The 25,866-nt window shown below is 35.7% G+C and overlaps 1 long non-coding RNA gene across 1 annotated transcript in view; it reads left to right on the forward strand.

Annotated features, from left to right (window-relative positions):
- Window positions 1-25,866, forward strand: part of LOC138704890 (uncharacterized) — a 680,302-nt gene that overhangs the window by 261,821 nt on the left and 392,615 nt on the right. The window lies entirely within an intron of this gene.

Here is a 25,866-nt window from a genome sequence, read left to right on the forward strand (position 1 = left end):
AAATAAAATTTCGTTCAAATTGGAGCTCACACAGCATCCAAAAGAGATAGAAACGGCGCTGTGCGACGGTTAGAGCATGGACTCCGTGGTTTTCCAGGCTACGAGAGGACGCGTTGTCGAGATCTGCTTATTTTTGTGACTGCCACTTTTTGTGTTTACTTTTTGCGTTCGCTTGGAATATGTCATACATAGTTAATTGCATTTTGGAACTGACATACAAAAGTGAGAAAAACACTGAACTAAAATCACGATAGTTACAACATGTTACTTTCTCATTAGGGAAATGACTGTAATGCTGTAAAAATCGACAAAGAGATTTCGCAGAAATACACGTTTTCAGCACCCTTTGTCTGGTTTTGTCTGTCCGTTCGTGTACAACGATTTCTTATTATTGAATGGATTTTGTTCGCATTGTGCATCTAGTCAATTTATTCCAGCATGATGCACTTAAATGTAATAATTAGGTAGCAGATTCATATGCACTAAAAACGGTAAAGTATGTATACACGTATGAACTTAAAAGCCAGGATATATGTACTGTTAAAATTAAAAAGAAAAAGTTAAAGTTACGTGTCCTTCGACATGTCACTGATAAAACTAATTCAAAATTGATAATTTTCTTGCTACTAAGCTGTTCTAAAATACAGTGCACTCTACACACCATCGAAGTTACTCTGGTCCCCATAATAAAATGAAATATTCTGATTTGCAACGCCGACAAGAAGAAAGCAGAAAATTGTATTATCGTGTCTACATTATTGCTGACAAGCGGCGAAATTCGAGTTTAGCGAGTGCAAAGAAGTCTATCAACAATACTTACTTACTGGCTTTTAAGGAACCCGGAGGTTCATTGCCGCCCTCACATAAGCCCGCCATTGGTCCCTATCCTGAGCAAGATTAATCCAGTCTCTATCATCATATCTCACTTCCCTCAAATCCATTTTAATATTATCTTCCCATCTACGTCTCGGCCTCCCTAAAGGTCTTTTTCCCTCCGGCCTCCCAACTCTTTTCGGGATTTACTTCCAAACCTATCGCTTTACTTGCTTCAAGTAAAATTTCCGTATTTTCCCTAATCGTTTGTGGATTTTCTCCTAACATATTCACGTCATCCGCATAGACAAGGAGCTGATGTAACCCGTTCAATTCCAAACCCTCTCTGTTATCTTGGACTTTCCTAATGGCATATTCTAGACTTCTAGAGCAAAGTTAAAAAGTAAAGAAGATAGTGCATCTCCTTGCTTCAGCCCACAGTGAATTGGAAACGCATCTGACAGAAACTGACCTATACGAACTCACTGTACGTTTCACTGAGACATATTTTAATTAATCGAACTAGTTTCTTGGGAATACCAAATTCCATAAGAATATCATATAAAACTTCTCTCTTAACCGAGTCATATGCCTTTTTGAAATCTATGAATAACTGATGCACTGTACCCTTATAGTCTATCAACAGTAATTGCTGTAACTTCATTTAGTTGTCATCTTCTCATCTACCCCATCAGACCGGCAATCTATCAGAGAAGTATCGCAACTGGCTGATTGTGCTTCCCTCTATCGAAAGAAAAGAACATTAGAGAAGGGAAACCGCTGAAGATAAATGAAATGAGCTGCTCAAAATGTCCAAGGACGCTAAGCTTCGATGCAGTTTTATTTATACTTTTCGTTGTGAATTTATCGAAGTTTAGTGAGCCCCAAAGCCTTCAGGTAGTCACTACCCTTAGTGAAGAGCGCCTCATTGTTATAAAATTAGAATCTCTTGTCAAAGGACTTTCGTTGCAAGTGGGTGAATCATAACATCTGAGATTATTTCTAAACTCATTTTATTTTAAATGCAATTTTCATAAAAGTAAAAATAATATTAGGCCTAAAATTGATTACAAGGTACATAAAATTATTTTAAGTAAATTTTATTTATTTTATTGGCTTATTTTCCGACGCTGTATCAACATCTAGGTTATTTAGCGTCTGAACGAAATGAAGGTGATAATACCGGTGAAATGAGTCCGGGGTCCAGCACCGAAAATTACCCAGCATTTGCTAGTATTGGGTTGAGGGAAAACGCCGGAAAAAACCTCAACCAGGTAACTTGCCCCGACCGGGATTCGAACCCGGGCCACCAGGTTTCGCGGCCAGACGCGCTGATCGTTACTCCACAGGTGTGGACTGTATGTATGTATGTATGTATGTATGTATGTATGTATGTATGTATGTATGTATGTATGTTCTCTATACAAATCTACACGCTTTGACCAATATGTGCCAAAGTTTGCACATTTAACCTTCATAACCAGGAGAAAAACATGGGCTATATTAAAATTGTGCAAATGAACGTTAAATAAATAAAAAAAATAAAAATAAATACAATCAAACATTCATGTGTAATACTAAAATGCAATCTTCTATAGTCATGGAGTCAACTAAAGGGATTCATATAGGCCTATGTTACTTACTCCATTGAAAATTTACCATAGGAATCTCATAGAGTTCATATGGAACGGCATAGCAGTTTCCTGTTACCGGTACCTTCTACAAGGGTGTTACTGTTAATTAATGATGAAGTTGTGAAATGGTAGAGGCTAGTTCTCAATAAAACGGGAACGGAAATGTCAACGAGAACGAGAACGGAAATAATGTCAAAATAAACGTATTCAAATGATAATTGTGAACGCTCACATTTAAATACATTTATTTTAACATTATTTCTGTTCTCGTCGTTTGACATTTCCGTTTCCGTTTTATTGTGAACCAGCCTTTACAGGGTTAACGGAAGTGTATCGAGAATCTGCTTGAATACTGTCTTTGCGGACTAAGCCATTCCATTTGGATATGCTAGAGTTTGAACATGAATCTCTGGTAAGCCGATGATCTAACCGTTCTGCTATTAGTTTGTTATTTATACTTCAACTGTGATGAAAAAAACCAAGATGACGTAACCAAAATGTTAAGAAATCAATAAGAGTACTTTCCATGCGCTGAGTTGTTCTCCCACTCTAACTGAAAATAGAGAACAGTTTAATTTTTAAATTCTTGTTCCTGTTGTGTATTCAATATCGTTATAATGATTCCCTTCGCTTCTTTTCATTCCATGCATGTATATGGAATTGGATTCTTTCCATTCCATATTTTTTATAATTGTTACAACTCGAGCTGTCTGTAGAGATGAAAGAAAAATAAAGACGATTATGGTCCATGAATAGACGGGATATTAAGTATAACTGAAATTCCATCCGCTATATTTGAGTTTCTTTGAAGTAATTTATTTTGCGGTATGCTGCTCGTTGCTGAACTCTCTGTTATAAATCCTCGGAAAGAAAATATTTTCTCAGTATCTGCAACTATTTTATAAACATGAAAATAAAATATAACAAGTGTAGGCTTATGGCTAAGAAGTATACGATTTCGCAGACTACGTCATGTTCGAAATGAAGAGTATTCAATTACCTTATGAGCAAATATTGCATTTTGTTATTATTATTATTATTATTATTATTATTATTATTATTATTATTATTATTATTTTCCTTCTCATATTCATTCATTCATAGTGTTCTGCCCAAGGGCAGGTATTTCACTGCAAACCCAGCATTTTCCAGTCTCTACTATTTTCTGCCTTCCTCTTTGTCTCCTCATATGATCCATATATCTTAATGTCGTCTATCATCTGATATCTTCTTCTGCCCGAATTCTTCTTCCGTTCAACATTCCTTCCAGTGCATCCTTCACTATGCAGTTTTTTCTCAACCAGTGACCCAGCCAATTTCTTTTTCTCTTTCTGATCAGTTTCAGCATCATTCTTTCTTCATCCACTCTTTCCAACACAGCTTCATTTCTTATTCTTTCTGTTCATTTCACATGCTCCATCCTTCTCCATATCCACATTTCAAATGTTTCTGGTCGCTTCTCTTCACTTCGTCGTAATGTCCATATTTCTGCCCCATACAATGCTACACTCCATACAAAGCACTTCAGTAGTCTCTTCTTTAGTTCTTTCTCCAGAGATCCGCAGAAAATGTTCCTTTTTCTGTTAACAGCTTCCTTTGCCAATGCTATTCTCCTTTTGACTACTTGGCATCAGCTCACATTACTGCTTATAGTACACCCCAAGTATTTGAAGCTGTCCACTTGCTCTACTGTCTCATTTAGAATTCGCAAGTTGACCTTCTTTATTTTTCTTCCTATGACCATTGTCTTCGTCTTCTTGGCATTTCTGTTCACTCCATAGTGCTCACAGTTGTCATTTATCTCCAGTAGCATATCACTCAGTATCATCTCCTCTTCTGCTAACAACGCCATATCAGCTCTTCTCATATCTTATTATTTTTTCTTTAACTCTGTACTTTATTCCTTATTTTCCTTCTCATATCTTATTATTTTGCTTTAACTCTTCACTTTATTCCTTATTTTCCTTCTCATATCTTATTCTTTTTTCTTTAACTCTGTACTTTATTCCTTATTTTCCTTCTCATATCTTATTATTTTTTCTTTAACTCTTTACTTTATTCCTTATTTTCCTTCTCATATCTTGTTCTTTTTTCTTTAACTCTGTACTTTATTCCTTATTTTCCTTCTCATATCTTATTATTTTGCTTTAACTCTTCACTTTATTCCTTATTTTCCTTCTCATATCTTGTTCTTTTTTCTTTAACTCTGTACTTTATTCCTTATTTTCCTTCTCATATCTTATTTTTTTTCTTTAACTCTTTACTTTATTCCTTATTTTCCTTCTCATATCTTATTCTTTTTCCTTTAACTCTTTAATTTAGTCCTTATTTTCCTTCTCATATCTTATTCTTCTTTCTTTAACTCTTTAATTTATTCCTTATTTTCCTTTTTGTTCCTCTTCTCGCATTCTCTTTCGTTTTACTGTCTAATTGTCTTGTCAATTTCTTATTTTATTTTCCTTCCGTCCTCTTTCTACGTATTCCTTTGTTCTCTCCATTTTCATTTGACTCAGTTTATTCTTCAGTTCCTGCACTTCCCCAAAAGTCATATTGTTTTGTAGAATCATCTAGTCAGAAAAACGAAGGAAACTTTTGCTCTTCCAGAGCTCTTTTATTATATAGGTTTCACTTTTTCAACCTTATAGGGATAGACAGATCCTTGTGTCCATGCGGAATAAGAGGTAAAAAAAGGTGATAAGCCTAATAGAGGGATATGACACAAATACAGTACTTTAAAGGGCTACATAAGCTAAAACAGTCGAGCTCTTTGTAAGAAAACATACGAGTGGCTGTTTTAACAATTCCAAGTTTGAAAGCGAAGGGGACGGAGTTGTTACAGACACGCTACACAGCATAATAAATTAGCAATATTGGTTCAGACGGTGATTGCGAGAAGAGGTGCAATAAAATTTTCAAAATTCATCGGAAGCATCCCAACTGGTAGTTAAGGTTGATAAGTTATACTTAAAAATTAATTCCTACACGACACATAAAATATGCATAAAACTCGTAATCTATGTCATAATGTAATATATATATATATATATATATATATATATATATATATACTTGTAATATATTAATTAAAGTGTGAAATTGTCACTCGAGTTCCCAGGCTATCAGCGTGCACTACTTGAGGTAATTCAGTCGAGCTCTTCATATTATTAAGCCTTCATTTCTTCTATCCTTCGAAGCGATACGCCGACATCACACAGTGTTCCTGGATGTTGCTTAACTACTCGCTGCTCCGACAAAGATCCCAGAGTTCACTAGTCATCAAAGGCTGCCGACTGTTTTCGTCAAGTACACGGTCCCCACCGGCATCTTTTATCTGCATATTTTTTGTCGAACTACTTACATTATTGTGGTATTGGATAGTGTCTTTGTGTGTAATGCCAACTTCGTTTATTTTCCTTTATCCTCTGACCGAAGAAGTCATCCTGTTTATAGAGGCCAACATTGAAAGAGAAAATACATAATTTCTTGTCCTTTTGAGAACTCTTTGTGGACATTTTCCCTGAGGCGGCACCTCTGACTTTCACTATACACTTTTAGATTATTCGTGACTTACGTAAAATAAGTATCATGCCATTTACACGGTCAGCTCTGCTATCGTACCTCAGTAGTATGCCTATTCTCTCTTTAAGAATCTCCCTCTTCTGCATTTCCTAAGTTATTCCTAATATTCACGATTTTCTCGTTATTGCATTACAACATGAATGAACTGATGACGCAGAAATGAGAACTGAACAGTAAAAAGGTAAAGGTAATCCCGTCACACGCCATGAAGTTACTTGGCGGGGCATGGAGGTAGAACCCCATGCTTTCTGTGACCTCGGCACCAGAATGAGGGTTGTGGTCGTCACCCTCGGAAAAGACCCGGAGGCTGAGTGAACCTCGGGGCCGTTCTGGAAGATTGAGAACTAAAAAAATCTCGTCACCACCTGGAATCGAACCCCGAACCCCGGACCTTCCAGTCCGTAGCCAGCTGCTCTGCCAACGGAGCTACCCGACCGCCGAAATGAACTCTAAGTGCTGTAAATTTACTGCAAAGAATTTCTAAATTTATGTTTCTTACGGTAGAGTAGACTTATATGTTCTTAAAAGTCATTACTTTTGACGGAGAAAGAATCTGCTAATATATATGTGGTAATATATATGAGGTAAGGTGCCACCTTGAGTATGGCATCTTGAGCTTATGCAGGTCTAACACATGTTAAATGGCACCTGCCAGGACAAGAGCATGATACTGTACCTGGTCTCCAACAAAATATATTGGAAACGGATAATTGAAGGGTTCAAAACCATAGTGGGCCAAGCGCCATTTACTAAAACTGTAGAAAACAGGGGTTAAAATGAAGTTATTACAGTAATTCAATGGAAACATAATTATAGTAAGTAATATAAAGTATACACATTAAAACTAAACAATATGTCAATCTTCATTAAACTATGGTATTCACTTTAACCTTTGCCTTCTCCGTTTTTAATAAATGGCGCTTGGCCCACTATGGCTCTGAACCCTTCAATTACTCTGCGTGTTGGAAATATGAATTGAACTCATGATCGTGGGTCTGGCGCTAAGCGTTGCGTACGTTACGGCATACAGAGTCTTTTACACCCCACGTTTCTAATATATGACAGAAACTCACTGACAGGAAGCCAATTACAAGGAAAGAAAAATGATCGCGCAGCGACAAGCTTCCAAGGATTCATTTGCAATTCAATAATTTTGTTAATAAAATCGATGTCATCATCTCTGTTCTAGAGAAACTGTTCCAAAGACTGCCTGTCATTTAAAAAATCCTACCCGTTTTGTAACAATCAATTCAAGTGGAATTCTCCGAATTTCAATTTATTACCGCCTTCTTTTGAAGAGACTAGCTCCATCTCAAAATCAATGCTTCTGATGAGACGAAGTTGATTTCGAAGAATCGGTTCGAACATTAAAGTTCTTAATACAATACGATAAAAGCATGCTTTGCAAATAAATTATCTGTGCTCGAGTTTAAATAAAAATAACATGCTTATTACTAGAACCCTGATATGAGTATACGAGTAAAAATGCTGAATTCTGAGTGCAAAAATTATAATACTTTACGAAATAAAACAAGCAGGCCTAACTATGTAACTATATAATTAACATAGACTAATCAGAATATACAAAAGGCCAAAGAATTTACAGTATAGGCTCCGTGCGTATAGCACTTTGCTGCTACAGGCGGACACTACGAGAACTACTTGTAGGCTTGTCTTCAACAGCTGTGTGTGATCTGTGTTGACAGCCGACTGCTGGAAGATTCGAGTAGGAGTGATTTTATACGCATTTATTTAATCTTTCATAAAGTGTTGCCTTTAGATTGCTATTTTAAAAATGTCAAAGCGGTCCAGCAAAATTATGTGCTGTGTTTTTAGCTGTAATAATAGATATTGTAATACAGAGCAAAATGTGAAGTTTTATAGTTTTCCATCACGACCCCACGAAATGGATTTGAAAAGACGGTGGATAATAGCAGTAAATCGGAAAGAGTGAGTTTAAATTAAGTATTTGGGATTTAAGTATTTTAATTAATACCTAATTAAGTTTTTACAGAACTTATCGTAATCGAGGATTTTACAATAAACCTACAGTAACTATTGCATGCAAATAATCACGTTAATGTTATACTTACAAAACAAGCAGCTGTAGGCCATATTTGTAAACACATCATAATAGTAGGGCGCATTGTATTCAGTAATTATGGCAAAGTCTTTATGATAGCCTGTATTATATAATTACAGAAATAGGCCTATATGAGAAATACGGAAAAATAGTATCATTACATACATACTTTACAATTACAGAATCATATTATGAATATAGAAGGAATTACAAATACAGAAAAATAATATAAATAAAAGTACATTACAATATTGTAATAGTCCTAAAGATATATCATTACGAAGACATATAACAAAAAATAATTTATACTCATTACAACAGAAATTACAAAACATTTAATAGAAACCAAAGCTACATTTTATGAAATCTATTTGAAGTGATTTTCTAAATATCATCTGCCTTTATAGTTTTGTCAAACATTAAACAATATGTTTACATTAATATGTCACATTTACACGAATTATTTTTATAGGGCAGACGGCACTTTATGGACACCTTCCAAACCATCTAGAATCTGTAGCGAACATTTCATAGGAGGGTGTAAATCTCAAAATCCTGCTAGTCCAGCATATGTTCCAAGCATCTTTCCTGAATGTTACAAAAGGGAGTCAACAGGAACAGACTCTCTCAACAGATTTAAAAGACTGAAGAAAAGAACTGAAATAATTTCACAGCCGGATACATCAGACCCTTTGGAAGATAGTGCGTCTATCCTAGTGACCACCAAAACTGATGCCCAAACTCAGACAGATAGAAATTATGACAAAGAAAGCAAGTTTGAATTCAGTTGTATGGTGGATGGAAACAATGTCAGCACACAAGCATGCATATCAGCCTTCCACGCATTGTATGCCAAACCTAAGTGTTCCAGTAAACTGTCTGGGTCTGACTCCCCATATGAAAAAAGAGGATTTTTTGGTTATAGTTCAATTTCTGATGAATCACAATTAAATGTCCTGGCTGGTGTTAACACAGAAATTTTTAATTTATTTTTGAACTTACTGTCAGACAGTACCCAGCGTAAAATTAGTAAAGAAAATAAACTTTTAATATTCTTAATGAAAATGAAGTTAGCCTTGCCATTTGCTGCCCTTGCTGTAATTTTCAATGTTCACCGTAGTACTATTTCTAGAATATTCCAATCTGTTTTACCTACACTTGCACAAGCAACTAAAAACTTTGTTTTCTGGCCTAGCAAAGATACTGTTAATGCAAGATTGCCTACTGTGTTTAAAGATAATTATCCGAATTGTAGAGCTATTATTGACTGCACTGAAATTAAAACAGAACAACCTCCTGAAATCAGTCAGCGTGTATATATGTACTCTAACTATAAGTCTGCATATACTGCAAAAGTTCTTATTGGAATTGCGCCTTGTGGTATGGTAACATTTATTTCCAAATGTTATGGAGGTAGAGCCAGTGACAGTTTTATCACAAATGACTGTGGAATTTTGAAACTGATAGAACCAGGAGATCAAATTATGGCAGATAAAGGTTTTCCCGGAATAAAAACTGTATTGGAGGAGAGCAATGCAATTTTGGTAATGCCACCCTTTATGAATGAAGGTCACTTAACACCTGATCAAGTTGATGATACTTATAATATTGCTAGTGTGCGGATCCACGTTGAACGCTGCATTCAAAGAGTGAAAGTGTATAATATACTTTAAAAATGTCCAAGTGAACTATTACATTGTATTGATGACATTGTGCACATGTGTTGTGTTATGACTAATGTACAGCCTCCATTGATTTCTGAAGATCATTGTTAGAACGGTATGCCAGTTCTTTTAAATAGTGTGTGAAGTAAAACTGTTGCAACTTTTCAATACAGCCCTTCAGGAACATATCATTTCTTTGAATTTCTATAAGAATGGAAATATGATTCTCTGTATAAATGAAAAAATCACAGAAATCAACGCCACAACAGTACATCAGCAGTTGACACTGAGTGAAATATGTATGACTTTGTTTTAGTTCCAAATTTCCTCGTGAATTTTTTATAATATAGGATACATTAATGTCCCCAATCTCACCGACAATGGGTTTTTCCTTACATGAAATAGGACATTTAATTTCTAATACTCTTTCTGGCTTACCATTCATCATTACTATCCCATCAGGACTAGCACACAACCAAGGTTGGGTTAAGTGAATGATAAGACCACAACCAGCAACTGTTCTGTCATATGAATTTGTGTATTTGTCAAGTGCAGTTTTTTCTAATTTACTTCCAAAAGTTACATTCCTAAGACCCCTACCATGAAGCAATTTTGGGTTCATGAGGGTATTTACCAGCTTCTCATGATCTTTTTTTCTAGTTTTAATTGAATGTGCCCTACTCGCAGAAATCCTTATTTTTCTTTCTGTAAACCATAAGTCTGATTTTGATTGATGCAAGGTTTTTACACAAATTTCAGTTGCTCTGGTCTTATCAATTAGGACATGATTATCATAAAAATCATTTTCTAATGCAGAAATGTTGCTACTACATTCATTAATTATTATAGGCCTAGTTTCTTGTTTCATTAATAATGTTGTGATTAGCCCTTTACATGCATTATTCTCAACAATAGCTGTGATATCTGTTATTAAATGTCCCAGCAGTTCATTGACAACTTTAAGTGATTCTGATTTTTTCTCTTCGTTTAAAATTTTTGTCAGTATACATGGGGTTTTCAGTGCAGGAATTTCAATTGCTTCAACTTCAAGCCTCTGCTTTTTTTTGGGAAAAAGTTCTTCTAATCTCTTCCCCTTGCTATATTTCTCTTTCCCCGCATTTGAGATATGGGGTCGAGACCATTCGCAGGGCTGATCAGTTCGCGAAGTGATGCGTTCGGAGTTAACTGCATAAACAACAGCGGAAATGTGTTTACACTTTCCTGACGATCCAGCAGGACATTCGCAGGAACTATTAGTCGCTTCTCTAGCAGCATTAACCTACGATAACATGAGGTCGTCTTTTTAAGTCAGCATCGTTTAATGTATAAATTAACATCAATCACAAATAGTAATAATACATAAATAACTACGTTACCTCTATGGTGACATGATAAGGTTTCAGGCTAACTGATGTCTGTCTTATTACATTTGCAGTTATTACACTCTTGCAAATTCCAGCGAAATATTTTTCTTGTAAATTTAATACATGACCACTTTCTGCAAGTAAACGACCTTTCTTAGAAGAATTTGGCCGATTATTGTCATAGAAAATACTTTGAAATCCCACTGTTATTATTAAATCTGCCATGGCAGTACACTGTGAGATGACAGCTGATGCTCGCGCGGTAGTACGCAAGAACTTACAATTTTCGCCACTCAGAGCGCGGCGGTGCATTTCTCCCTGCAACGCACGGAGCCTATAGTATCTTATATTCTGCTGTTAGTTCTAGTACGAGTATATAGTGAAATGAAATCAGAAGTTTTCCTTTGTAAAACTCCTATGTAAGTGTTGTTTACGGTTAGATCAAATGATAGTAGGCAGATGCTTATTATGTAAACAAGAGTATCGGTCGGAATTCGCTGTCGGAGTGTTGGCAACAATGTTTATAAACTTCCTGTTGGTACGTATGGTTGGCAATTGGCACACCTGTTACTGTTGCTCCGAGTAAATGAAGAGATAATGATACTGATAATGATAATGAAGATACAAGTGCGCGCAAGAAGCGGCATAAGCAGCATCGATTTTCAAGTCATTGTATTTCGTAAACGAGGAAAAAGAGAAACGAGCGACTATCACCACGTTTCTTAACGAACGAAAATTAGCTTAAATATGATTTTTCATTAAATTCAAGCTACACGATCTGGGACGCTTCCTTGTAAATGCAGCGCGAGTATTTTTATTACATGAATTCTCAAATCATTTATTAGCTGCCACAAGAACTCGTTTGATTTTCACAATAGTTGAAAATACGTATGTTTTGAGATGGACTTGGTGCGGTGCAGTGCAGTGTGATTTTTTGGGTTCTTGAACAGTATCACAGACACAGAAGTATCCGACATTGTGGAGCTCCGTATCAGCTCCATCATCAAGGAAGGCAGGGAAAAGGAAACTTATTCTTCAGGAGGCGTCGAAGGAAGAGACGGAACAAACAGCTTTTAGCCTAAATTACAGTAAGGGGAACAAAACCCTAATACTTTAAAATCTCATCATCGCCGCAACATGTCTTATAAAGAACTATATCATTGGTACTTTCTTCTTGTTAGCCTCTATAAAGTCAAGTTAGAAGCCACTGAACTAAAAGGCGAAAATGGAAACGCCGCATTTCAGAGCTGTAATCTTGAAGGGCAGACCTTGACCACTCTTGATGTCACAGCTATAAAAGTGCTTATTAGCTGACATTGCAGGAGGCCAGGAGGAAGGTTACGACAGGGGAAAATGACCTTCCGTATTGAAAACAGCTTTTTCCTGGGTATGGGCCTTTAAAAGGGAGGCCATGCTGCGATAAGATGGAAGTCACGTAGCGCCTAGGGTGCGGAAATAGTATGAAGCAGAACATGGTAACGGGGAATCCCAGCCATGTAAGAGAGAACTGACAGTCAGCCATGTGTGATACATGTGGTTGCTACATCAGGAGTGGAATGTCAGGTGCTTCAGTTGGACAGAGTTTTATACCTCTCTTCTTAACTTTTACAATAAACTGTCTAGCTATTATTAATCTGTTAATCTTTCAGTACTTTGATTTTTATTGTATTTGTAAATTTAATATTAATTGTAATTGTTTTCTTAATATTGTAGTTGTAATCCCTTGGTAGAAGGGAAGAGAAGGCCTTGATGGCCTTATCTATACCAGCTTAAATAAATAAATAAATAAATAAACAGAATTTACAGTAGACAAAATATGAATAAATGAAATGCATTTATTTACACATAATGAATATAAACTCATGTACGCAATAATCCTTCGCACAAGTCTGTAAGACCATTCGTGCTATAACTATGCACAGTTTAAATCTTCAAAAAATATTATGGTTTATTTAACGACGTTCGCTACTGCCGAGGTTATAACAGCGTCGCCGGTGTGCCGGAATTTAGTACCGCAGGAGTTCTTTTACATGCCAGTAAATCGACTGACATAAGCCTGTCGCATTTAAGCACACTTAAATGCCATCGACCTTGGCCGGGATCGAACCCGTAACCTCGAGTACAGAATGCCAGCGCTATACCAACTCCGTTACCAAGGCCGACAAATCTTAAATAAGAAATAAAGATAAATAAATAAAAAAATAATTATATCATTATCATCCAGTACGAAAGTAATATCTACATACATTACAATACATATATAGTCAGCAATACAAATTACTTAAATACGTACTGATATCATGAACTTCACTTTTTATATAAAAGAATTCAAATTCTCTAAGTATCTTCATGTTTCTTTAACAATAATTTGATTTCAAATATACAAATATTATTTAAAAATTTATACTGAAAAATGAAGTCATTTCGTTTATGCATAACACCTGTGATACTAGATAGAACTGATTACTCAGAATTTACTCGTATACAATAGCAAAGTCAAGACATGGTTACTGTTTAACAGTTTTCAAGAGATGTGCAAGCATTATTTTCTGTTTTGTATCCTACGCTAGATCATTGTTAACACTTTCGTGTATTTACTTAATTGACTGTGTGTTGTTTCCAGCATAATTTAGATTGCGAAATAAATGAACGGAAATAATAATAATAATAATAATAATAATAATAATAATAATAATAATAATAATAAATAATAATAATAATAAATAATAATAATAATAATAATAATAACAATAATAATAATAATACTGTGTAGTCTAGTCAGTAGAGTACCCAGTTATTAAGTGTGACCAATTGTAATGATGACGAAAAAATTGTTCACTTAACTTACCTTCCTACCCATAATACAGTAGTATAAATTTTCAATTATAAGTTCTTAAGAATTTCATTATTCCTGCTTCAACTATATTCGTACTTCTCCTTTTTGTTAATATTCAAATTAATCTCTCATACCACAAAACTGAAAAGGTCCATCACTTTATGGAACAGTTAGCAACCTTATCCATGTAGATTCTTTGTTCTTACTATCGGAGGCAAAAATTGTCCGCACTTTTAATTCAGATATAACCTCGATTTGCTGTACTAGGAAAATGGGCTGGCAGAATAAATATCTTCACTTTTACAAAGAGTTTTAAATTAAAATAAAACTCAAATTGCGTTTAAACACACACTAGCATTAGTCATACCGTAATGAGAAGCTTAGTGGTCGTAGTTAATTGAGGTATAAGGACTTTATTTGCACACTCACTGTCCCGAGATATTGAAATTTGTTTCGGAAAAGTAGTCTGTAACCATAGCAACCAGTCTCCGCTTTGTGGTTGTGTTACAAAAGAATTCCTGAGCAATGGACAACTCAACACACAGAGTAAAATTAACAGAGTAATAAGTAATAAGGTACAAATGTAGAGATGAACATCCTCGGTCCGCATCACTGAAACTTTCTTCTCTCGATTTATAGAATAATTACAGAGGAGAAATTAAGCTAAGATTGAAATATAAAAGCTATTTAGAGAAAAATCAAATAAATTACAATACAGGGAGTTCCTGGACCGAGTAACTTGGCTATCAACGAGAATATTCTATCCGTTTCTGCGTTAGACTTGGAACAGATTAATTCTAATTCACCAACTGAAATTATCTTCCGCTAGGTGAATCGAAAGTATCTTTCGTACCATTCTTGCATTTAGTGTGAATAATTTGATAATATAAAATATACTGGACATCTTCAACCAACAATGCGCAACTATACGGCGAGCAATCGAAAATAAAACACATTAGGCTATTATATTGTACTGTTCATATGTCTTTTGGAAAATGTGTTCAGAAAAATGGGATGGGGAAAGAAGAAGTTCGGAATAAATATAAATGGCAGACGGCTCACGAACCTGCGCTTCGCCGGCGATATAGTCTTGTTTGCAAAAATTGCGGAAGAATTGAGACTTATGCTAAATGAGCTAAATCTTGAAAGCAAAGAAGTTGGTCTAAGAATGAACGCAAATAAAACAAAACTAATGTCCACTGAAAGCGTAAGACCAGTAACAATAGACGGCACAACAATAGAACGAGTAGAGGAATACACATACCTGGGCCAGTTGGTAACAGTAAAGAATAATGGAGAAAAAGAGATACGTAGACTGATTGCACAAGTATGCAGGAAATTCCATGGTCTGAATTTTATTCTTCGAGATAGATCTCTTAGCCAGAAGCTAAAATTCGAAATATTGGAAAACTGTGTCAGCCCAGTATTATTGTATGGATGCCAGACTTGGGCTTGTACGCAAAGACAGATGGAAAGACTGAGAATATGTCAGCAAAAAATGGAAAGACGAATTTTGAACGTTAAAATAACCGACAGAACACCCAATGCGGAGCTAAGAACAAGATCCAAGATGAAAGACGTGGGAAACCAGGCACAAGAGCTGAAGTGGAAATGGGGAGGTCATGCTGCTAGACTGCAACAGAATAGATGGGCTTACGCTACAACAGTGTGGGACGTCCGGACTGGGAAAGGGAGGAAAGGCCGTCCCAAATGTAGATGGGCGGATGACTTCCAGACAGCAGCTGGAGCAGACTGGACAAGGATCGCCAGGGACAGAGTGCAGTGGAAAACTCTAGGGAGGGAAATAGCAAGGTGTAATGCAGTGTAGTGAAGTGCTTCGGACACAAAGTGGCAAGATAGTGTGACGGAAATGTAGACTAGGAGGCAAACACGCACACCAAGAACTAGAGACACAAATAGTATAAGATTAATATTATATAATATTATGAATAGTATTAGATTACACGAGAATTAGCTCAGGAAGTGACTAGGTAACTAGGCCTTAAGACATACAGGAAAACCACCCAAACTCACACACACGGACTGGCTCCCCATGTGAGTAAACAACCGAGCCACCCCTAAGTAAGTAGGAGGCCCTTGCCCTGAAGGGATTTTATGGGCTTATTATTATTATTATTATTATTATTATTATTATTATTATTATTATTATTATTATTATTATTATTTGTAACGATAGACAATTCAAAGATTTTTTTCGAAGTCTATGAATTTTCATATTTAAAAACAATCGAATAAAATAATTTACTTGTTACTTCTTAGCAATTCGTAACAGATTCACATTCGCTACAAGTGTATATTTGTCAAGATGATATACTGGTAACAATTTCTATTGGTTACAAGTGATTTGTTAGTAACAAGAGTTTAAACTTCATGCAGGATGGTGCCCCTACACATTTTAGTAGGTAGTCTTAATGAACACTTGGGTACTTACAGCATCTTATGTGATTCGGCAGATGCCTGGGGCGTTTGGGAGAGTCCATCCAGTGTCCTTCGAGTTTCGAGACATGCATTTCAGTTATGGTGCAACCGTTGGAAATGCACACGAAGCTGAACACCCGTATCGAGAACAATACCCCAACAGATAACGATGCAATTTCTGCACTGAATGTGGTGGTCGTCGCTTTGAACTACTATTGATATTGTTGTTGTTTAGTCAACTGTCTGAAGACAGCTCTGAACCTCACAAGTAATACCAAAAAGACACTACTTATGAGGCAACTAGGCCAGGAGATAATGGGGCAGGGTGGCCAGTTTCTTTCCCCCTCCATTGCATGCATCGCCGACTAGCTGCATATTACACTAGTCAGACTTCAGATGTTCACAAACAATTGTTCTTCCTCTGACTCTATCGTCAAGTCAGATATGTACTGCGCGATATATGAGCCGTTCAGAGCAACAGTGGTGTAAGTCAAAATTGGGTAATGAGTTTAAAGTAAAAATTTTGCAAAATACAGCGCAAAGTAGCAATTAATATGTCCTTCGTGCTATCTACTGACTACTAATAGATTAAATAAATTGAATATTAATTGCTACTTAATGTTTACTTTAACCCTCATTATCCATTTCTGACTTACACCACTTCTGCTCTGAACGGCTCATATCAGCCAGAACCTCGATCAGAGGATCTATTGGTATTATACAACATTAATTAAGTTCATGTAATATGTGTCTACTTATTTTTTTCTTCACAAATTACTATTATTCCATTGGTATTTTATTGAGGATGTAGTTTCTGACATTCACAGGCTTATATTGACTCAGAATTACCTCCTACATAATGAATTCCTACTGTGAAATGTTATGTTATAATATCTCTGTAAGCTCCTTTAGTTTGGGTACAATATTTTGAATCACCCGATATACATTTATCCTATTATTAATACAAGAAACAAATATTGTTCTATCTACTCGAATACCTTGATGAATATTCAGAACTTCAGCTTTCCTCGCTATCAGAAATCATGTTGCTAAAGACGTTCTATCAACAAGCTGCCCTCATTCCGGTACTCAATATACTGTACGTGCATTGCACGGAGAAGCTATCAGGTCGATTATTTAAATTATTCACTGAAGTTCAATCAAGACTCCGTACAACACCTTAAACGTGCTCCATTTCTTTTCCTGTGAGTCGCGTCTTTTACCCTGAACGTGATAGACAGAAAACTCAGGCTTAGTCGGAATATCGCAACCGAAGAACATAAGTAATTCTGTAGATAGTAATACTGTACATTCCTTTTAAGAAACTAATTCCATTGACACGGCTCATATTATTTCATTTGACATTTATTCTGTGCAATGGAAATAACGAAAAAATATTCTACTGTGCCAACTTGGGATAAATCACAAGAAGTGAATGTTTGAGCTGATATTAAAATAAAATAGATTCGGGGTGTTATTTAACAGAATAAAGTAAAAATATTTATATAAACTTTTGTACAAATCCTTACCGTGCTTGCGTTATGACTTTTCTTAAGATAAGTGGCTGACAAATTATATGATTATTACTAAACCAAGGCCAGTGGAGTCCTGTAGCCCGGAGCCGTGGCGCTACTGCTCCTGCGTTCGTAATACAGCACCGCGATAGTTCATATTACGCCCGCGGCTCCACTCGCCTCGGTCGAGTAATATTGAGGACATTTTGAAGCCAATGTTATAAGTGCAACTTCCCATCTTCAATAGGGCAAACCCGGGTAATTTCGCGACACTTAGCAGTTTTTATATTTAACATTCGGAAGTTGGCCGAGTAAATTTGACGCTGTAGAAAATCCCAGTACATGGAGCACAATTTTGATCCGTCTGCACTACAAGTAGCGGCTCTGTCGAGCTTCAACAGGACTGAAAACTGATTTTGCCATTCTGTTGTCAGATTCTGTGAGAAGGAAGTGCTTGTGAAACGTTGCGGAAGTTTTGTCTGAATTATTTTCATAATTGAAGAAATGTATTTCATTATAGTAATTATAATATATCCAACAAGTGGCTGCTGAGAAATGTGTTTTTGCCGGTGAAGCTTTTCTTATTCAGTTCTGGCTGTTAAAATTTCGGTAGATGTGACTGCAGCAGTGAAAGGAAGGAAGTAGGCCCACTGACTGTGAAAGTATTATTATCGCTGTATATTCATAATGGGATGCCGGAAGGAAAAATACTTTTGGGGAGACCGAGACATAGATGGGAGGATCATATTAAAATGGATTTGAGGGAGGTGGGATATGATGATAGAGACAGGATTAACCTTGCACAGGATAGGGACCGATGTCGGCTTATGTAATGGCGGCAATGAACCTCCGGGTCCGTTAAAAGTCGTAAGTAAGTAATGATAATGTTCTTTACTAAACTGATTGATAGCGATTAATTATATTTAGTGCTGAGTAATAGTACAAGAAACAATACTGATACGGCAGAGTCACGGGTTTGATCTCAGTAGAAAATTCGATCAATTGTGTGTAAATTTTTCCTGCTTTAGCTAGTTAAAAAGGAAGATAAAATTAATAGTTACCTATTTATTGAAGAGATAAAATGTAAATACCTAATATTAATAGCCCATAACAAAAGTCCGGGTTCCAATCTCAAAAATTAATTTTAGGTAAATGAGAACAAATAACAATCAAATTTAATACATTTACCGCATCATTTATTACAGATGCCTCCCGCTAGAGGTAAATATGGTTGTGAATATGACGAAACTGATGTAAAAAAAGCCCTCAAGAAATTTTTTAATTTTGGCTGCTATGTTTACAAGAGCAGCAAGGAAGTTAATATTCTTTACAATACACTGAAGGACCGTCTAAACATCACACTTGATCCTTTCAAAATGTCAGTCATGAAGAAAAGGATTTCGATTGGCATCTGAAAATGGCAAGAATCCTTTCAGTAATGAGTATAAGAAGGTTGGTTGGGATTGGTGGGTTTCCTTCAGCCTGAAAACCTCTCCTACCACAGGGCTGCTGCTGCGACACGAGAAAACCTCAATGACTTTTTGCACTAGAGAGGGTTCAAGATAACTCGGGACTGAAGGGCAAACCCAACCATATTTGGAATCTGGATGAGACAGGTTTTAATATGGTACCAAAACCAAACAAAATAGTCTCCCCGAAGGGCCCCAAAAGGGTACAAACTCAGTCTACTACGGAAAAGGAGGAAACAACAACGGCCTGGATACAGTGTTTGGAGTGATAAAATGGTTCCATGACTTGTAACATACAGCAAGGACGTTTTGTGTCACTCTTGCAGAGAACATAAATCTGAGTGAGTGAAAATTCTTGTAAGAGAAATAAATCATTGCATATGTTTTGGTAGTAAAATTGAAGTTATTTTTGCACCAGATATGTAGAAATTTATTTTAGAAATATTATTGCGAAATTACCAGAATCGTACTGCGAAATTAACCGAGTTGCCCAAACGATTATAATTCGCAATACGTTTTTAGTTTCTGTCGTACGTAAACATTTTAGTTTAAAAAATCAAATTTGCGTGTTTCGTGTAAAAATAATCATAATTAAGACTTTTCCCTAAAAATGGAATTTTAATACGTTATTTATTATATTTTAGAGGAGTAAAACGTTAATACTGCGAAATTACCCAGGTTTGCTCTATACATAATAATTTGGACGGAATACCCAAATACATGTTAAATGTAATGTCATACAGTTTGAACACCTTCTCCTTTCACTCTGATGAAAAATACGATCCGATCTAATACATCCATAAAGATCGAGACTTATAGGCAAGTGATCTATATGGAACAAGGCTATGGCTTAAAACAGTATACAACAAAGAAGACAAGAGAACTTACATATCCAATTACGATGAGAAAGAGAGATAATTTTCCACTTACGTACCGAGATTGGAAGCCAAGACTGCTGGATTTGTAGCAAGTAGAGCTACTTGTTGAGCCACACTGGATAAATACGTATTAGAGGTATCATAACATTTGAAGCATACTCCAGAGCACATTCTTGTCGTATCGCTAATAACAATAACTTTACAATCTCAAGCGAACGAACAGAATTAATTTTATGTTTATTGCTACTTAACAGACCATTGGAATTCCCGAAGAACGCGAACAATTTCATTTCGTGACTGGATGCTTCGGCGCATTATTAAACTCGCTATAATTTGAAGATGAGTTTGATGATATTTAAATTGGAACTACTGTACCTATTCTTCCGTTTGAAAGAATTTCATAACGCTGATATGATTTAAGCTGTAGTTAGTGCTAAATATCAGAGCTCTGAGGAAAGGTCTTCAAGAAATTACTGAAGTAGGCCTAATATTAAACGATACAATCGTGTTGTATGTAGTTACGGCACAGTTGAATACTGTTTACAAATATGGCCTATTATTTCAAATACGTCTACCGCAGAAACTGATATAAACGATGAACGCGAAAAATTAATAATATAAAGGAAACACAAAAAATATGAGAAAAAAGTCAAAATTTCAGTTTAAAGACACGATGGCAGTACGAGTACATTACTATGTGCGCTGTAAGAAAGCCAAACTCAGATAATAACAAAAATAATATAAAAGAACTAACAGACAAAATTCAATTTTTAAGGTAAATTTGAAACTATAAGATATACTGGGTGTTCAGTTCAAAGTGTGTCATGGCTCGCTGTATGCCGTCATGTGGCTAGCCGATGAGCCTAGAGAATTCAATCTTCCTACACTTCCGCAGAGGTGTATAACCTATGAGGCAGAGAAGTTGCCTAGTAAGTACGGAGTTCATTCTGAAGAGTACGTACCGATACGTACGGTAACGCCGGTAGTGGCAGGAATGTGAACTGTTTGGAAATACGTACTGTCGGGATATGGGGAGAGGGTTAAGACGATTACTTATGTATTTGTTGACATTAACTTCTACGGTCAACATGGACACGAGCATTTGTGTTGTGTAATGTTACCGTACGCAACCGATGATAACAAATACCCTGCGTACGACTTGCCAGCCCAAAACACAGTTCGAAAGAGGTTATGGTAGCACACAGACCGTACAGACCGCCATCTTTTGCTACGACGTTCAAGTTATACCGTACACGTTCTCAAGTTCAGATTGAAGAACGCCTTAAATAATAGGCAACTTCTCTGACATATAAGCTGAAACTCGCTTCAAATCGGTGACCCAACAACAGTGACGTCATGACACACTTTGAAATGAACACCCAGTATAGGCTACTTTAGTTTATAATAATTTGTTCAAGTGATAAAACTAACAATTTAATTATTATTATTTCGAAAAATTACTAACTAAAAATAACTAATTTTTCATTGAATTGAAGAGTATTATACTGAATTTTAAGAGCATTTTCCTAACAGAAAACCCAAGGCTTCAAATCTCTAGATCATCCAAAACATTTTGAATTACATTTTTCGCTGAATTACCGCATCGAACCCGGGACCTTTGATTAAACGTACCAACGCTCTAACAACTGAGCTACCCCGGAACTATACCAGACACCAATCCAATTTTTCTACTCTATATCCACAGACCTCAAAGTGGGCTGACAACCGTCAAGCAACAAACATTGAGTGCACACTAACTCTGTGTGACTTAAATTTTGCTTTTTCTGTTAACGAACAGTGACGTGTATTATACAAATCAAGCTTTTAGGTATAACTCCCTGTAAAGTTGATTTGAATAATTTCGAGGGAAAAATTATTCCGGGGCAGGGCTTAGTTGGTAGAGCGTTGGTACGTTTAACCCAAGGTCCCGGGTTCGATGCCCGGCCCCGGAACAATTTTTCCCTTAAAATTATTCAAATCAACTTTACAGGGAATCTTGATTTGTACCGTATATTTAATTATTATTTAATTAAAAGCTGAGGTAAATTGTAATTGCAGGGAATCTATAAAAAATGGAAGTGATTGAGCTACAAATGAATATATTTTCTTTTTATTAAACGCAAGAGCTAACGTTATTATAATCAGGCCTCGGTCTAGGGTCACCGAGTCACCAGATTGAAGTTTGAAACGCACGGAGCACAAATGACGTCATGACTCGTAGGGTGGGTTGAAACTGCGAGAGTACAATTGGTTTCGTCTTTCTTACTGCTGCTTGATGTGGATCCCTGCGATAACCATACGTACTTGAGATTCTGTGAGTATACAAGTAGACTATATTTGATCTTATTTCATTTATTTATTAATATAGCTAGTTATGTATGTATCCGTATTTATGTTAGTGTTAATTTCGCTGTTTTTAAATTCACACTACTTAGGAATATGTCGAAAATTAAGAGCACCATGTGTTCTCTCCAGAACGAACTTATAGAGAAGTTCGGAAAGGAAAATTCTCTTATTAAAGGAAAAAAACACTTCATATTGCAAATTGTGCAAAAAAAGATACTGTATAAGGACCGATATAAATCGATTAAGAAAACGCCGTAATAGCAATAGGGACATCGAAAATATTAAAAATTAAACAGTGCTTAAACATCAAAATTAGACATAGAAAATCAAATTATTGTTTTATGTTGTTAAAACATGCATAGTATAATGTAAATTGAAACATGTAATGGTAGGCAATTCTTTTCTGTACTAGAAATGCACTGTATGTATTATATATGTAAACGTGAGCACTTATTTTATGTCCTACTGTGACTGAATGTTTACATGTTGAGGCATGGAGTAACTGCACGCTCCATCTCCCATTCCCCTCGATCTACACAACACAGTCGTCCTTGCGTTCGAAACTTCATGGGTTTCGGTACCCTGGACCGAGGCCCTGTTATGATGGAGAAGACATGAATTACATTCAAAAATGAATGCCAGACATCTTCTTAAACAATATTTTATAGAGATACGGAGACTTTCATAGAACTATCAGTAGTTCACTTGAATTGATGTGCACATGTAGGTCCAGAGTAAAATTATTTTTTTTTCTTACTGGGGTATCTTCGTCATACATCTGGGATAACAGGATGAAAGATATTCCCGTTTCCCTTCTGTTGTGAATTCTAATAACATTATTTTGCTAAGGTTGCAAATTATAACTAACTCGCATTCGATCTGGATTGGGTTCTTATGCTGAAAAATGTATCAAATAATATGTAATCTTGAGCTTGGTTCATATTATAAGTATGTATTCTGCGGCTGATAGATTAATAAATAATTATGTTTCGTCCAATTGGATGCGTAATATGCAGGGCCAGCATATATATGATATCAAGCCATTGGGATATACACTGCGGTCCATTCCTCCATATCCTACCTCATTGCGTAGTAATAAGATAAATAAATAAATAAATAAATAAATAAATAAATAAATAAATAAATAAATAAATAAATAAATAAATAAATAAATAAATAAATAAATAAATAAATAAATAAATAAATAAACAGATAAAAATATAAACTACAAATACAAATATTTTGGTGACTAGAATGTATTACGAATATACAATGCAAATACTACATAGAAGTCAGTCAAATTATCACAAAAACAGAGAATTAAGTACCTACCAAAATATAGGTGACATGAGTGTTTTACCTATTTTTTGAAATACATTTTACGAGCTGCTAAATGTTCTTTTTTATTCTTACATGGATTTCGGGGTTCCCAAATGCTTTTTACTATATGATCAACCTTTACAATAAAATACGTAGGTAAATCGTATTACAGCAGTATAATATATTTAGTTGTTTTCAGCACTGGATGTAAGAATCGACTTATTTTTCTGTCATTTTAAAGGAGGCAGATCTCAGTTAGTCAGTAAACCATACTTTGTAACAAAAGAAATGAGTTTTTGGATCAAGTTTCATTCTTGAGCTTCAAGGAAACTATGACTTGTTTAGGTAAATCGTTATTAGGTTGCTGAAATCACAAATCTGAACTCTATTTGTAGGATTGCTATTCGGGGTAACTAATCAAATATAGAAAATCTGTGTAGACCAAGTATGAAGAACGAAAGAAAAGAAACTACCGAAACAGGGTTCCTAGTTATATTCCGAAAGGAAGAAGACACGTGTGGTAATCAGAGAACAGATGGATTGAACAACCGAAGCAGCAACGGACTTCTTGAATAATATGCTGCTGATGATGATGATGTGTATATTCATTGTATAGACTAGTATGACGTCTTGAGACCCTGACAAAAAAAGAACTAGGGTATGATAATAGATAGACTTAACTGTTATTTTAATACACAATTTGAACAACAAGAGCTATTCAGAGACGAGATAATGACAATGTAGCAATTGTTAAGTGAGAATGGAAGAGTACATACAATGAAATGCCGGAAGAAAATCTGCAACTCACCCATTTGTCAACAATAAATCTGCTATAAATAATCTTATAAGGACGAATGATTAGGAGGATGATTAATAATTTTACATCGTAATCAAATCGAATTGAAGCAAATCAAATGTAACCTAACCTAACCTTAGAATGACATACCTGCAAACTCAGCGCCAATTGCAGGAATTCTTACAATTACTGTACTTGCGCGATGGAACTTTCACCATATCATGCAAGAGATTTGGTCTCGTGGAAGATACTACAGTGCAGTAGTCTCCAATTGCTTTATACACATTGTTAAAGAGATTGTAAATTATGAATAAATGGTGAAATGATCACAGGGAAACGGAAAAATGTCTCCAGAACGACTACTAAAACAGTCCTTTAGCAAAAAGACCTACTTGGACTTCCTAGAATTTGAATCTAAGCTTTCGGCATGAATTAACGCTGTAACCGCTTGAAAAAGAGTACACCATGTAATAAAGTATAGGTAGATATAATTACCGTCACCATGATATCGCAATCATTACGTTCCCTAATCATTATTACAACAAATCAGGCCATTTTTTCAGCGACGAAATAAATGTTCTTGAGACGTTTCAGATGTTTTGCTATTTACCTATCCCTCTCGGACGATTGCAAAAGATTTGTAAAAGTATTTCTTTATGAATTTCATAAAATAAGTAAAATTAAATTTATTAGTATGGTCATACAGAAAGATCTGATGTATTATTATTGCCTTAAAACTCGGCTCGTCGCGTTCTTTGACCACATAGGGTTTAGCAAAGGAAGTTGGTGGCTTTTAGGAAAATCAAGAGTATCAGGGGACCACAAAGAAAGGTGAGTACAACAGACCGTTGTATAAAGGTTTCGAATTATTGCGCGATTAATGAAGAGAGAGATCTATTTTATTAATCTGATAAGTAGCATTAAGCTACTGATTGTAAATTCTGTGGATAATCTTTCATTAATCCCATTAGGGGAAGGTCCCTATATTGAACCGTGTCTTAAATTGAAACACTCGATTATTTCCCAAACTGTGCGACAGACTTCACCATAATCCAAGCAGAAGAGTACTGTGTAGCGCAGTGAATGTTGGGTGCAATTGATCTTGCGTTCGGAGCAATGGTTTCAGCTGTA

The sequence above is a fragment of the Periplaneta americana genome, chromosome 8 (assembly GCF_040183065.1).
Source record: "Periplaneta americana isolate PAMFEO1 chromosome 8, P.americana_PAMFEO1_priV1, whole genome shotgun sequence".
NCBI classification, from domain to species: domain Eukaryota; kingdom Metazoa; phylum Arthropoda; class Insecta; order Blattodea; family Blattidae; genus Periplaneta; species Periplaneta americana.